Raw genomic sequence first — 13,154 nt, 5'->3', positions numbered from 1 at the left:
AGAACTTTATTTAAAAAAAAACACACAATTTTGCAATTGTAATGTTTCCGTTATATAAGATACTTGATTAAAATCACACCTGTATGTGATGAGTCATTAGAAAAGCATACCACGCCGTCATCCTCCATCCACTTCCTGTTGTTGTCGTCTTTGTCTTTTCCACCAGTAGTAACATCTGGTCGTTGATCATGTGACTTGTGATCCAGAAAAGTGTTAATGTTGTAATTTTGGAAAATATGCTAATTTCAATGCACCCGAATAGTTTGCGCAGGTATGCGGTGAAGGAAACCACAGGCATTTCCTGCCTACTGTGGCAGGTTAGAATTTTTTGAACTGACAAACCAAAGTTAGCCAATTTTCTGCAACCCAGACCCTTACACCCCCGTTTCCTTCACTCAGTCAGCTCCGCCCTCTTCACCCAAACATTCATCATTGCCCACTAGAGTAATAACCGAAGCTGTGGGTGGTGGGAAAGGAAGGATATGAACCGTGGGAGGTAAAGACTGTGATGGAGGGAGCAGAGGGGAGAGGTGCGCTGGGACTGTGAAGATGAGTGGAGGATGTTTGGAGGTGATTGTTACTGATAAAAAAAATGAGGGAATGACAATGATGAATAGCTGAGGGACGATAAAAGCAGGAGGAACTGATTCTTCACTCTCAGTGGACACGTCCTTGAGCAAGGCACTTAACCCTCCCAACTGGTGCAGTCGGCCTGCAGCAGAGAGACGGCTWCGTCTCAGGGGAGTCGTTATGTGTACCCTTGTGTTAATAGTAAAAAAAAAAAAAAACAGTAAGCAAATGTGARCCAGAACCTCTGGATCAGCTAGCGACCCGGAAGCTGCCCCATCCCCCCCCTCCATCTCCGCCGGGCTCCACACTCTCACCGCTCCTGAAGTTGTGCAGCCTGACCTTGTTAAAGCAGTCCCCCGGCGCTGGGCCTCGTGTCCTCAGCGGTGGTAATAATCTGCCAAGCACCGCTCTAAGCATCCTTGGCAACACGTCCTTGGCAACACACTCTTCCCTGGAGAGCGTACCTACTCAGCCAGGTTACACACTGCCAGGTCAGGCTTCGAACTGAGTGAGAGGCTGTGCGCTCTGCTGCCGGAGGTGACGCAGCAGCTGATTGCATATAATAATTTAGCTCTGACCTACTGGAATAACGTGTATTATGTAAGGTTTACATTTTTGTGCTTTACATCGTGTTATGGTGTTATTCTCATATCAAAACCAGATCTGGAGTGTTGCCTATATTCATGAAAWYCTTTAATCTCCATGGCAACCATTCAGCTGTTCAAAGCGCCTTGTTGGACCTAGTCCATCTTCAGGAACAAAGCTCCTCCTCAGAGCTGCAGTTTCCAAGCTTCTGCCTCACAGAGCAGCCCAAYATAAACTCCCTCAGCCTGCTCCTTCAGACTAGCCAGCAGCAATTAGCTTGCTGAGCTCAATATAGGAGCTACTTCTTAGTGAAACGCTGGTAAAGGATTAATAAAGGAGCCACGTTGTGACGGCTTCCTGAAGGCGRAGTTTCAGAAAGAGCAGGAGTTTCTTAAAGAGACAGAGGCCCAATTTCAAGGTGTTAAATTACAAAGTCAGATGTTTTTCAAGTCATATTTGATTTTTATAACAACGCCGGTAACAATTACTTGATTGTGCTATAAAATTGAACCATATGCATGGAAAATAYATAACACTGCCCCTTTAAGAACAACAACTKTCAATTGTCATTACTCTGGCCCGATAGTTTATTCCTGAGAATAAGTTATACTCTTTGACTTTTGTAAACAAATACTGACATTTACTTGTATTTTCTTTTAATTATGACAATGGAATGTCACATAATGACTTGATTGTGCTATAAGATAACATTATCTATATATAATCCATAATACAAGTGACTATTTGAGTTCTATTCGCCTTTAGTTTAATCAATCTGAATTGCTTTTTTTTCCTCATGGACAAATGGTCAGTAGACAAGTTAAGAACCAACACAGAAATTAAAAAGTGGATGCCACTAAAATCACTCCTTTTTTCTTCAAAAATCGTTGAGTAAACATGTTTTTAAATGAAATTTAGTGACAGTTGTCGCTAGAGCCTGYCTGATATGCAGAGGAAAATCRATCCATGCGCATTTTGAAGTACGACATTAGGAAAGGTTGGAAACGGYAAAATCCAAAACTACTTTCTCAGTTTTGCYGAGACGTTTTTATGCTTGCTTRAGGTCGTTTTTGGCTTTTYTGAAAACGAYTGAATTCAGTAAAGAGGACACGGAARCACATTTTGCGAATAACTCTTGGCGTAGTTAACATTCCCATGCTCTGGTTTGTCTGCACCTTACCAGAGGCACCAAACTTGGAATATTTTCCAAATCCAGACCTTCGGTTCAKAKGGGATCACTTTAAATTTTTCTGGGATGCSTCTTCCATTCTAATTATCTAGCTAGCATTTTCTTTTCTTTTTCTTTTTTGCAACATTTTAAAAGTTCACTCAAAATTCRCATGACAGTTGGATGGAAACATGGCTCATCTCTGCAAAAYGTCTCTCAGCAAACTTTGCCTACTGATAAAAGCATCTCACCTGGTGATCWGAGTTTACAGTAAAGTAAAATCAATTTAAGTTTGAGGTGATGAAATGTGTCGGAGGTCGACGGGGCTGAGTCCTACTTTTTAAGGCCTCCTGACAGTCGTAGATATCACAGCAGATCTTAAAGAGTCTAATAACTAGAGGGAGCCGTGCTRTAGTGGGCGGACTTGGGCGAAGCGGCTGAACCGAGTCCGGCTCTGCGTTGGAGAAGCTTCTTGGCTCATTTAGAGTTTTGATGTTTYTCCCACACAAGCTCGTCTCTCCGTCTTCAGCCACCATCTGCAAATTTCCCCTTTGGCTTCTGTGCTGCGTTTCATCTGCAGCCGCTCATTATTAAATGTGAATAACATTTCRCAGGTTTTAGTCAGGTCTACCACACATTTCCAAAGCTGCCAGCGTCTACACCAAAAAAAATAAAAAAATAAATAAATAAACGCCCAAATGGTTGGCTCTAATCCTGTCATCAGGCAAATGGGAAGGTTGAGATGGTTTTATTTGTTTTAGAACAAATAGAGATCTGATGCAAAGGGGGAAAACAAATTGGGGACGAGGAGAACAGAGACCGATTGACRGTGGCAAAAGAAATACAGATGGGAGAAGAAAAGTGGCATCATGTAGAGAGGAAGAGCAGGAGATCAGTATTCAGGAGGAAGTGGATCGGGTCTCGGAGCAGCAGTGATGGATTGTGTTTACTCCCGTGTCTCTCTAGCTTTTCTCCTTTGTCTCTGTGTTATTTTCCTCCACCGTCGCCACCATGTTTTTTCCCCTCTACGGTCATGCTTCATTTTCCCTCCACTCTCTTGTTTTCATCACTTCTATCTTGAACTTTCCACCCGCCTGCCTGCATAAAGCAGAATGCATGGATCATAGATTTCTTCTCATTTGCATTTAAATGTAATATAATATTGTTCCTATTGCCACTTTTAGATGTAATGTGGAGAATTGGCAACAGAAATCACAAGTGGCTTCATTTTCAATGATGGGACGAGTTAAAGTTGGAGTTTCAAAAAAAGAGAAACTGTTTAAAACTGAGACAGAAGAAAAAAAATGTCTTTGCAGCAAATACTAGTTATAATTACTTTTGTGGTTATATTTTCAATAAAACCATTATAACTAGAAATGGGACGATTGCCTGTATCAAGGTATAACATATTGTGAAAAGTTACACTTTCAAAAGTTACAGCTTTTTAGATTGCTAAAATTTTACGTCGGCTGAAAGGAAAGCTTAATCGCTTTTCCCTTGGATACTAGAAGGATGAATTTGGATTTATGTTCTGTCAGGAAAGCACAGATGGTAATGATGTGCAAAATAAAGGACTGGCACCCATTAATCTTGATGAAATGTTTGTGTTTTAAAGCTGCAGTTGCCTAACTACAATCAGCTCTGAGCTGACTATTTTACCAGCTTATTTCCACTGGTCATAATTATGTTACTCTGTAAAGACGAGAAATGTAAAGGGTAAAATGTAAAAGTTTAAAACTACTTCAAAATTTAAAGTTGAAACCAGGTATTTTCATTCACTATGAACGCATTGGTAATTTTTTCACTGTCTAATAATCAGACGAAATGTTTTGGTTCAGCTAAGATTATGAACATGATTTCTTTCAGATTACTGGTAAAAAAAAAAAAATCAGTTTGAGTTTCTTTTTTAACATGCTTCAATTTTCTTAATATTTCGTTGAGCTAGTTGTTCATGTGCAAAAATTTCAACAAAAATGTAACTACATTTTTCACTTTCGATACGAATATCTGAGGTTCAGTATCGGCCGATCTGATACAGAAAGACGTTGCCTAATTGATTTAAAAAGCTTTTTCTTACTTCATAAACTTTGTGGAACATGTAAAAACAGTAAATTTAATTTGATCAGTCAGTAGAATTAGGATTCAGTCAGTAGAATTAGGATCATAACACCAAATGTAAAAAATAAACCACAACAAACCTTTCAACTGGTTGAGTGCAACTAGAAAATCTAAATATAATGTTACCAGTCCAGTTCCTCAAAGGTACTGCTCCATTGTGTAAGGGTGAACTGCTGAACTGCTAATAGCAGAAGTTGTCCACATGTAAGACCACTGTTGATTGTTCTGAAATTGGACTTCCAGATGTGTACAACGGGTCTGCAGCAGCGTTGTGTTAGCAGCACAATCGTCCTCTGTTAGTATGTGAAGTTAAGGCATTGTTTCTTTAGAGCGAGGAGAGCACTTACAGAAAGGCCTTCTGGTGTGTATTAATGCTTCAATTATAGAACTGGAGAAAGCACTGTTATTTGCACAAATGACTCAGTTCTCAAGTGTGTGTGCGCGTGCGTGCGTGCGTGCAAGTGTGTTCCCCTCAGCATGTCTGCATGTTGTACCTGAGGTCAGAGCAAATCTCTCAAAGCAAAAGGATTTTTTTATCCATGGACATTGTGTGGGTGGGCTCTGATTCTAATAAAACCTCCAAACAAGAGGTGTTTTTCATTGTCCCTCTGTTTTTAATCACTGAACGACACATTCGTCTTCCTATCTCGACTCTTTAGAAACGTTTTTCTTGCTTCTTGTTTTCACACCCTGCCAGGCTTATTCAGCTGAGGAAAAAAGCCAAGCAATATTTGCATTTAAGCTGTAGGTGCTCTCCTAATTTGGTTTGGAGAGTTTATGAAGCCATGATGTGAAAAAGCCTAAAACTGGAACTTGAAACTTGCTCTAAATAAAAGGCGGCTGAACTGCAAAAAGAGCTACAAGTTTGCTCTGCTAAAGATGGAGATGGAGCAGCAATCAGTATTCATGAGCATTTTGGAAAAGTTTAGACTTTGAGTCTTTTCCATGTCTGGATAAGTGTAATAATAATGTAGAGTAAGGAAACCTTCATCTCAGTCTTTAGAAGATCAATCTGTGTCAAATTGTATTAGTAGAGTGAGCACCTCAAACACAGACATGTAATTAGTTCCCGTTATACCATTGGGGTTTGACCTTTAGACCTTTGCTGCATGTCCTACTCCCTCTACCCATTTATTGACTGGTTATTGTCAATAAAGGCCACAAATTCTTAAAATCTAACTATCCACTGATCCATCCATTTGACCGCTGACATGGTTTATCCATCCATTCCTCTCCCTGTTTATCCATCCATCTTTGTTGGTCCGTTACCCACCCCGGATGAATGGCTGGGTACATCCAGCCATCCATCAATCCTAGTATTCATCTATCTATTCATCACTCTGACTGTCCATCCATTCTTTCACCGACCTGTCTGTCTTTGTACATCCTTGTTTGTCCATCCATCCTTCAGTCCATGCATTTGTCTGTCTGTACATTTGTACATCCAACCATCTGTCTGTCATTGTTTGTTCATTCATATAATTCTGGGCCATTGAATTCTATCAATCTATCCTTCCGTCTGTCAATTCATTCGTCCACCCCTGTTCATTCACTGCTGTCTACCATCCATCCATCCCTCCATCCTTTCTAACGTCTATCCAGACTGCCAGTCATCCTAGCATTCCCCCATCTGTTCCATCATTCATCCAACCATCCATCCGTCCATCCTTGCAAGTGTTCATCCGTTGGTCCATCTTTCCAGGCGTTCATCCATCTACCGTGGCATTCACCCATTCGTTCAACCATTCATCTTTCTATTCTTCACTTTGTCCATCCATCCATCCATCCTGACTTTGCTCATCCATCCATCCATCTTTCACTCCATCCATTTGTCCATCTGTCCCTCCCTACACCCAACCATCAAACCATTCTTGTTTGTCCATTGAATCTTTTGCCCATCAGTCCATCAGTCATCCCTCCCTCCCACAGTAGAAACATTCTTTATATGAACTTTAGAAACTGGCTAAACAGGATTCAGTCTGGAATTTATGGAGTTGTGCCCTGGAAAGTTGGTAGGAAGCTTAAAAGATATACCTTAGAAAACCCCAAATGAGAGGTGGAGAAACAAGAAAAGAAGCCAGTTGTTGAGGAAGTGATCAGCCACAGAAAGAAGGAAGAAAGAATGACAAGGATGACTTGAGTGCAGAGCACCAGATTTTAGCGAGTGGTAACAAGGTCAGGGGAGCAAGCCAAGTCTGGCTACGTCTCATAATGAGACAGAGAGCATCTAAAAGACAAGCCTAGACTCTAAACACGGTGGTAGAGCCATCCTGTGGATGAACAGATGGGAGGCAGCGAGTTAGAGATGAAAGACAACAACGATGGAACGTCGGATGAAACCCAGAGAAGAGACAGTGGTTCAGGGATAATGATGGGAAACGGTTGAAAGGAAGGGAAAGTGACTGAAGACCRAGGCAGATTGAAGACGTTAATGTGGGACTTGGTGGAAAAGCAAAAGTTTAGCAATTTGGCAAAAGAGAGAAAGGAAAAAGCAGTAGATCATTTCCTACTTTATTTCCCATGGCTCCAAAACACATTTCTAGATTATTCTATTTTGAGATCTTCTGTATCTTCCTCATTCCCCCCACATGTTTCCCTCCAATATGACATGGCTCTCATCAGATCCCTTTCTCCCACCCGAACCAAGCTGCTCATCCTCTCTCTCTATACCCRCTCCGTGTTGAACGAGGAACGGTTTAGCTGTAAGCCAGGAACCGGACCGCTCTGTATCGCTCGCCGGCCTGTTTGATCCCACCGGGGAGCGCTGGGCTCCCTCTGATGTTTTGTCACTTGCTGAACGCGTCGAGCCGAAATGGAAGGCTTCAGTCTAACTCCCGACTGCATCCTGACCGCCGCGGCRCAGCAGGGGAGCAGACGGATACCTTCAGGGAAGCCAAGCGTCTCTGTGATGATTGCCAATGTGCTGTCTTATTAGATCTTTAATGCTTTCAAGCACTRAACAGTTTCAGGCAGGTGAGTGTGGTGACATTCATCCGGAGGAAAGGAAAAATCTCTCCTCCAGTCTTTCTTGGCCGTCTTTGCTGGTTTTTAGTCTTTTTGTACAGTTTTGACATTTGACACATCCCTAGCTTTTTTTTTAAGTTTCGTTTTATTCTTATATAAAGCAACAGACGAGATTGTATACGATAAAAATKAATGCATAAAAGCATTAAAGATCTGAAATATTCAGTTGGATGTTAATCGGCACTGACATTTTTTATTTCGATTCCCATTTCAGTGTAATATTGAAGCAAGCTATCTTATCTTCTTTCTCTCTCTGGGTGCTACAGATAAGCCCAGAATTATTCATACGCCTGGCAGATTTAGGTTTTAAATTGTTTTCWTTCAGCCTGGGTGTTTGTTTTTCATAGGAAATCAGATGGATATCTCTCGAAAGATAAAACAACCCAGCAGGAGTGTTAATTTTGGAGAAAAATATTTTTTGCCTACAAAAAATAATGCAGTGTTGAATTATTTGTTTCTGTTTTGATACAGATGTAAAAAAAAATTGTTCCACTAATCTAACCATTCAATTCAATGAAATTGTATTCATCCCCAAAAAGATGGAGCAATGTGACATACAGAAAGACACATAACCATAAAAGAACAACTTAAAAAAGTATAAGTTAAAAAGAACCAGAATTTCAGGAGGAGTTCAGGAGGCGCACTGCTCTGTGGACTAATGTCTTAGCTGACCAGTTTTCTTGCAAGTTTCTACATATTTTGACCTATTTTCTGTGTTGATGATTTTATGGAAATTATTGAGCGAAATCATTGTTGTTAACCGTGTAATTCTGCACTTTTAAATTTGAATTGAACAGAAAAACGTGAGTGAAAATGTGATTTTAAATTGTAAGCAAATGTTTAAAAGGGCTTTACTGATCATGAAAGAATCAAACGAAGCCAAATCCTTTTTTCTCTCGTCTTGGTAAGACAGGAGCACATARTGAGGCCAAACCTTTTATTTGTAGCTGCAGCTGTTGAGCCTGAGCAGCTAAACCAGCTCAGTTGTCATGCTCAGCGAGCGCTGCTGCTGCGCCAGCCAGTAGGGAACACACAAGACGCACCGAGAATCGAGGGCGCCGTAACAATCAGGAGCGAATGTTCATTTCATCTCCGCTTTGGGCTTTGCACCCCGCAAACAAACAACTTACAACGCTTACACAAGCTGGTGGAAAACAGCTTGCAGAAGTGCAAGTCAGATTAAATCAATGGAGCAAAAATAGGGAAATCACYGCAAAGAAGACTAAAGATGGATGGAGTTGGGGAAATGAATTGAAGATAAGATGGCTAGGAKGACCAGGGAGAGGAGATGTGCAGCTTCCTTTAGAAATAAATGAGTGTAAAACCACAARGGGTTAAATTTCATGTAAGAATCGTAGGGTAACACTTTATTTGAAGGGGTGTGAATAAGACCGACATGACACTGTCATAAACATGACATAACACCTGTTAGGAACATGWATGACTCTTCATAAATGTTGTCAAGATATGTCATTCAGTAAATACTGACATTTTTAATGGAACTAAGCAACTAAAAGTTCAATTAAAGTGTCAACTTTGGAGTATTCAGTAAATAATTACGTTTTTAATCMAAAGTTCTATTAAAACCTATATTAAGTCATTAAGTGTCATTATATATCGAATTATACTTCATGACAACAGTCAAACATTCATAAAGACTTCTTCATGTTTAAAACATGCTGTGTCATGATTTTATGGAAATTATTGAGCGAAATCATTGTTGATTTCGCTCAATAATCAACAATGATTTGATTATTGTTGATTATTATCCACACACCTTGTCGATCTTATCCACACACCTTCAGATAAAGKGTTTCCTCGTAGTTTAGATAAAGGTCTCTGGTTTTTATGGAAAACTGTATAGAAATTATTATTGTGCTATATATCCACTAGACTTGGGTTTGTGACATTAACCTCAATTAACCTCATTCCAACTGAATTAAAGTTTTCTGGAGAAAACAACTGTTTTGCACATTTTAGGAAGATGAAAGTTCAACCTATTTTCTTGGGTTTTTGTCTGATAAACCAAAGCGAAGTAGCTCAAATTTGTGAATAAATATCTTAAATGCAAGACCATGCATGCATTTGTTTCAGTCCAAGTTAATATAAAACCTAAATCCAATCATTTGTCCTCASTAWCCTAATTAGTAAATTCAKTCCACTGGTTTGTAATTTGTTTGAAAACGACTGATCACACAAAATGTTTTTTGAGGTTCCCTTTTTAGCAGGACTATAACCCTGAATGYAGAACCAAAGGTGGAATATTGTAAAAARGRCCTAGTTAAAGGTTGGACAGAGTCTGGAAACAAACTGAAATGGAGCAATTTTGCAAAAAATGGGTAAAAGAAAAAGACATTTCGAAATGACCTGCAGCTGTATTTTTGTAATAAAATGTGAAACAGTTCAGATGTAGGTTATGAGATCATTTAAAAAATAAAACRGCTGCATGTTTATTTTYACCGTAAACAAAACATGCGACATTGAAGGTAGCGATAGCTTGGTAGATTGACTGAATAATGAGAGAAGGAAGGATGTCTGCAGCAACAATCCATTGAAAAGCCAAAATGATCCGTTACTCACGTCGTCTTGTTTATCATGACATCAGTGCATCACTTCTAATCACACTCAGCGTGAGGTAGACGTCAAGTCTGTCACTTTCTCATATTGTGACTGGGCCAAATGAAGTCCTCTTGGAGCTAATTCRATGACGCCCTTTGCATTTCTCACACGCCAGCTTCCTCTTTTGTGTCTCGCCCTGCCTGCAATGCCGCGCCAGTGAATGCTAAACAATACGAGTAAATGGATCAGCTGAYGGGGGAAAGTGGCAGAACAAAGTCTGAAAAATGACACACGGTAATCAAACACACAGCGGGTGACTTAATCCTGTCTTCGTCTGCTCGGCCCCCTCGGGGCCCTTCCTACCAGGCAGCACATTTCACAGTCTACCCTGTAATCCGTTTAGGAGGCGTTATTACGTGTCAACAGTGGCCCAGTGCGTTCCCCAGAGAGCATGCTAGTCGCTCTACGTAACCAGATGGTACGCACTGCTTGTACGGTGGAGCTATTTGGTTGATGAAATGACTTTATTACATCCTCATAAGTGCATGAGGTAAGGTTAGACTATTTCTTCAGTATGTTATTTTTTTTCCCCTCCATCATCGTCGAGAAATGCTCAGTCTTCAGATTTAATGTACGAATCGATGCATTTCTGTAAGCAGGTGTGTTCGGTTTGAARTTTCTGAAGGACTTTGCAACATTTGACATCACATTGACCTTCATACGGAATCAAACGTGGCTCACTTGGCAACATGTTCTTGTTTGGACACTGAAATTGCTACAATCGTTCAAAGCACTGTCTTGAATGAAATGGATAATGAATGATTCTGACTCAACAGGTTAACACAGGATGCTATGTTTGGCTAACCAAACAAATGCTACTTTCTCATATTGTGACTGGGCCAAATGAAGTCCTCTTGGAGCTAATTCGATGCCAGCCTTCTCTTTTCGATGCCAGCCTTCTCTTTTGTGCCACGCCCTTCCTGCGATGGCGCGCCAGTTGCTATGTTTTGCTAGCCGAACATGGCAACTGTCTACTAAAATTGTAAGCCGCTAACATCCGCTACKGTAATACTGATTTCCTACAGATATGATCACTTTGAGTTTGAGTTCTTCTAACATTTAAAAGAGGCAGTACACATCCTGAAAACGGTTCTGCGTTTTTAACAAGCTAATGGTAATAAAATCTTTTTACTTGACGTAGAAATAACAGAATAATACTGTCTACTCAGTATAAGTCACATCCACCAACTTTKAAAAGAAAAAAAACTGTACATGTATCTGCTGCACTTGTCTATGAGCCGCATGTGTCCACCTTGCAACATGAGATATTTACACAGATTTTAACTTTTAACGAAATACATACTGGTAGCATACACAAATAAAAGCTTTTTCTGAAGAGTGGCTGTAACAAAGTTGCTTTTTGTAGCTTTTTTCTATTATTAAATAATTAAAATATATATATTTTTAATTGTTTCTGAACCATCTAAAATAAGGTTTGTTGYAGTTTGTTTCCATGTTTGACCAAAGCAGTCAACCTATTGTTTTTGTTGGTTACTGTTTATTTGTTTTACATTGGCTGTGCTACTTCTAATTRTAATGACTGAATACATTAAAATTGTGTTSTTTTTACGTTTGACCAAGCTTATGAATTTGTTGGTGTATTTAAGTTTGCTGTACTGTTGCAGAGTTACCAAATAARTTAGTTATTCAGTACATTTATGTCTGCRTTTAAAAACAGTAATAATTTAAGTCAGTTCACCACTACTTTTCAGTATCGTATCGGTATMGGCTGATGCTAAACCTCWAATATCAGTATCCGTATCAGAAGAGAAAAGCGTGCATTCCTTAAAACAAAAGCTAATATTTTTTTGCTACTTTTTATGYCTGTGATAACTGAATACAAGCATATTGTCTTGAACTTCTTTGTAAAGCAAACTGACTGCATTGCCCGGTCTTCTTCCATTTCCTGCTCGTGTGTCCGCAGATCTGTGTGGGTTTGTGCACACACGCCGAACACATCCTTGACCGATCGATTTTAAAGAGCGCTGTAATGCATTTAAAAAAGAGCCGGACTCTCAAACCGTCAGCCCCGGAGGCAGAGCCATCGGAGCAAGTTAGGAAATGACAAAGAGCCGCCTGGGCCCGTCCTCCCCGACGGTTCCCGATGTCCCAATCTCGTCTCGGCGCWGCGGCGGTTATGATGTYGACGGAACAAATGCGCGTAGACCTTCAGGGGGATCCTGTTGCGGCGATTAGACGTGTCAAGGAGAAAGAGGACTCGAGCGTTGTTTTCGTTTTGGTTGACGGTGTAACCGTGTTACATTTCACGATTCAGTGGTTATTGGTTGGGTAGGACAGATTGTCGGCGTGAATAACATTCATCCATTATGAAGGCTGCAAAATGAGGAAGTGCTCTACGAGTGAATGGCAGCCCTGCTCTAAGCCTTGAGGCTTTTTAATTATTTCTGCATAATAATTTTAGGCCGGCATATAAGACTTGGTGGAACATAAACATCTGATCTGAAGCATCTTCCCGCTCATTAATATTTAATTTCCCTAATTAGATTGAAAGTGTCTGTAGTAACTTTTTTTCCTGAAGAGGGCTGTTTAAAAAAACACCAACTTTGGGATACGTTAGAAGAAACATTCACTACAAAACATTACTGTTTTTAACGGCATAAACAAGATAAAGACGATACACTAGCACTAATTAGACAAGTCCCTCTATACCTGTTTGAGGTTTCCATTCATGTCCCCGATGGCAGCTTGTTTTTTTYCYCCCCCTCCATGCTCATGTCTGGAGGAAATCACTGCAGGAAGAAGATTATCATAAACCATCCGGTTTTATCTGTGTGCGGCTGCCGGGCGGTCGGCTCYGATGGCTCGTTTGGACGTCGTTCTTGCTTGATGGCAGGAGCAGAGCTGGCAGTAAAACTTTAAGGGCCTTGATGCAGCCAACCGGGAGGTCACCGACCGACGGATGGAGGGTTTTATGATGATGAGCACATGTGTGCTGACTTGTAAAACGCATGCCGGGGTCTGACCTCAAATGTAGATGGTGATGCCATCTGAATAGGCATGCTTAGGATGGATGTAGGTTTACACAAAAGATTGAAAAGTGTTAGTCTTG

General features: G+C 40.4%; 1 protein-coding gene across 3 annotated transcripts in view; it reads left to right on the top strand.

The window, feature by feature from the left end:
* Positions 1–13,154, top strand: part of man1a2 (mannosidase, alpha, class 1A, member 2) — a 118,211-nt gene that overhangs the window by 76,905 nt on the left and 28,152 nt on the right. The window lies entirely within an intron of this gene.

The sequence above is a fragment of the Poecilia reticulata genome, linkage group LG2 (genome assembly GCF_000633615.1).
Source record: "Poecilia reticulata strain Guanapo linkage group LG2, Guppy_female_1.0+MT, whole genome shotgun sequence".
NCBI lineage: Eukaryota > Metazoa > Chordata > Actinopteri > Cyprinodontiformes > Poeciliidae > Poecilia > Poecilia reticulata.
The sequence above is the reverse complement of the archived record's forward strand: the minus strand, read 5'-3'. Positions and strand labels throughout refer to the sequence as shown.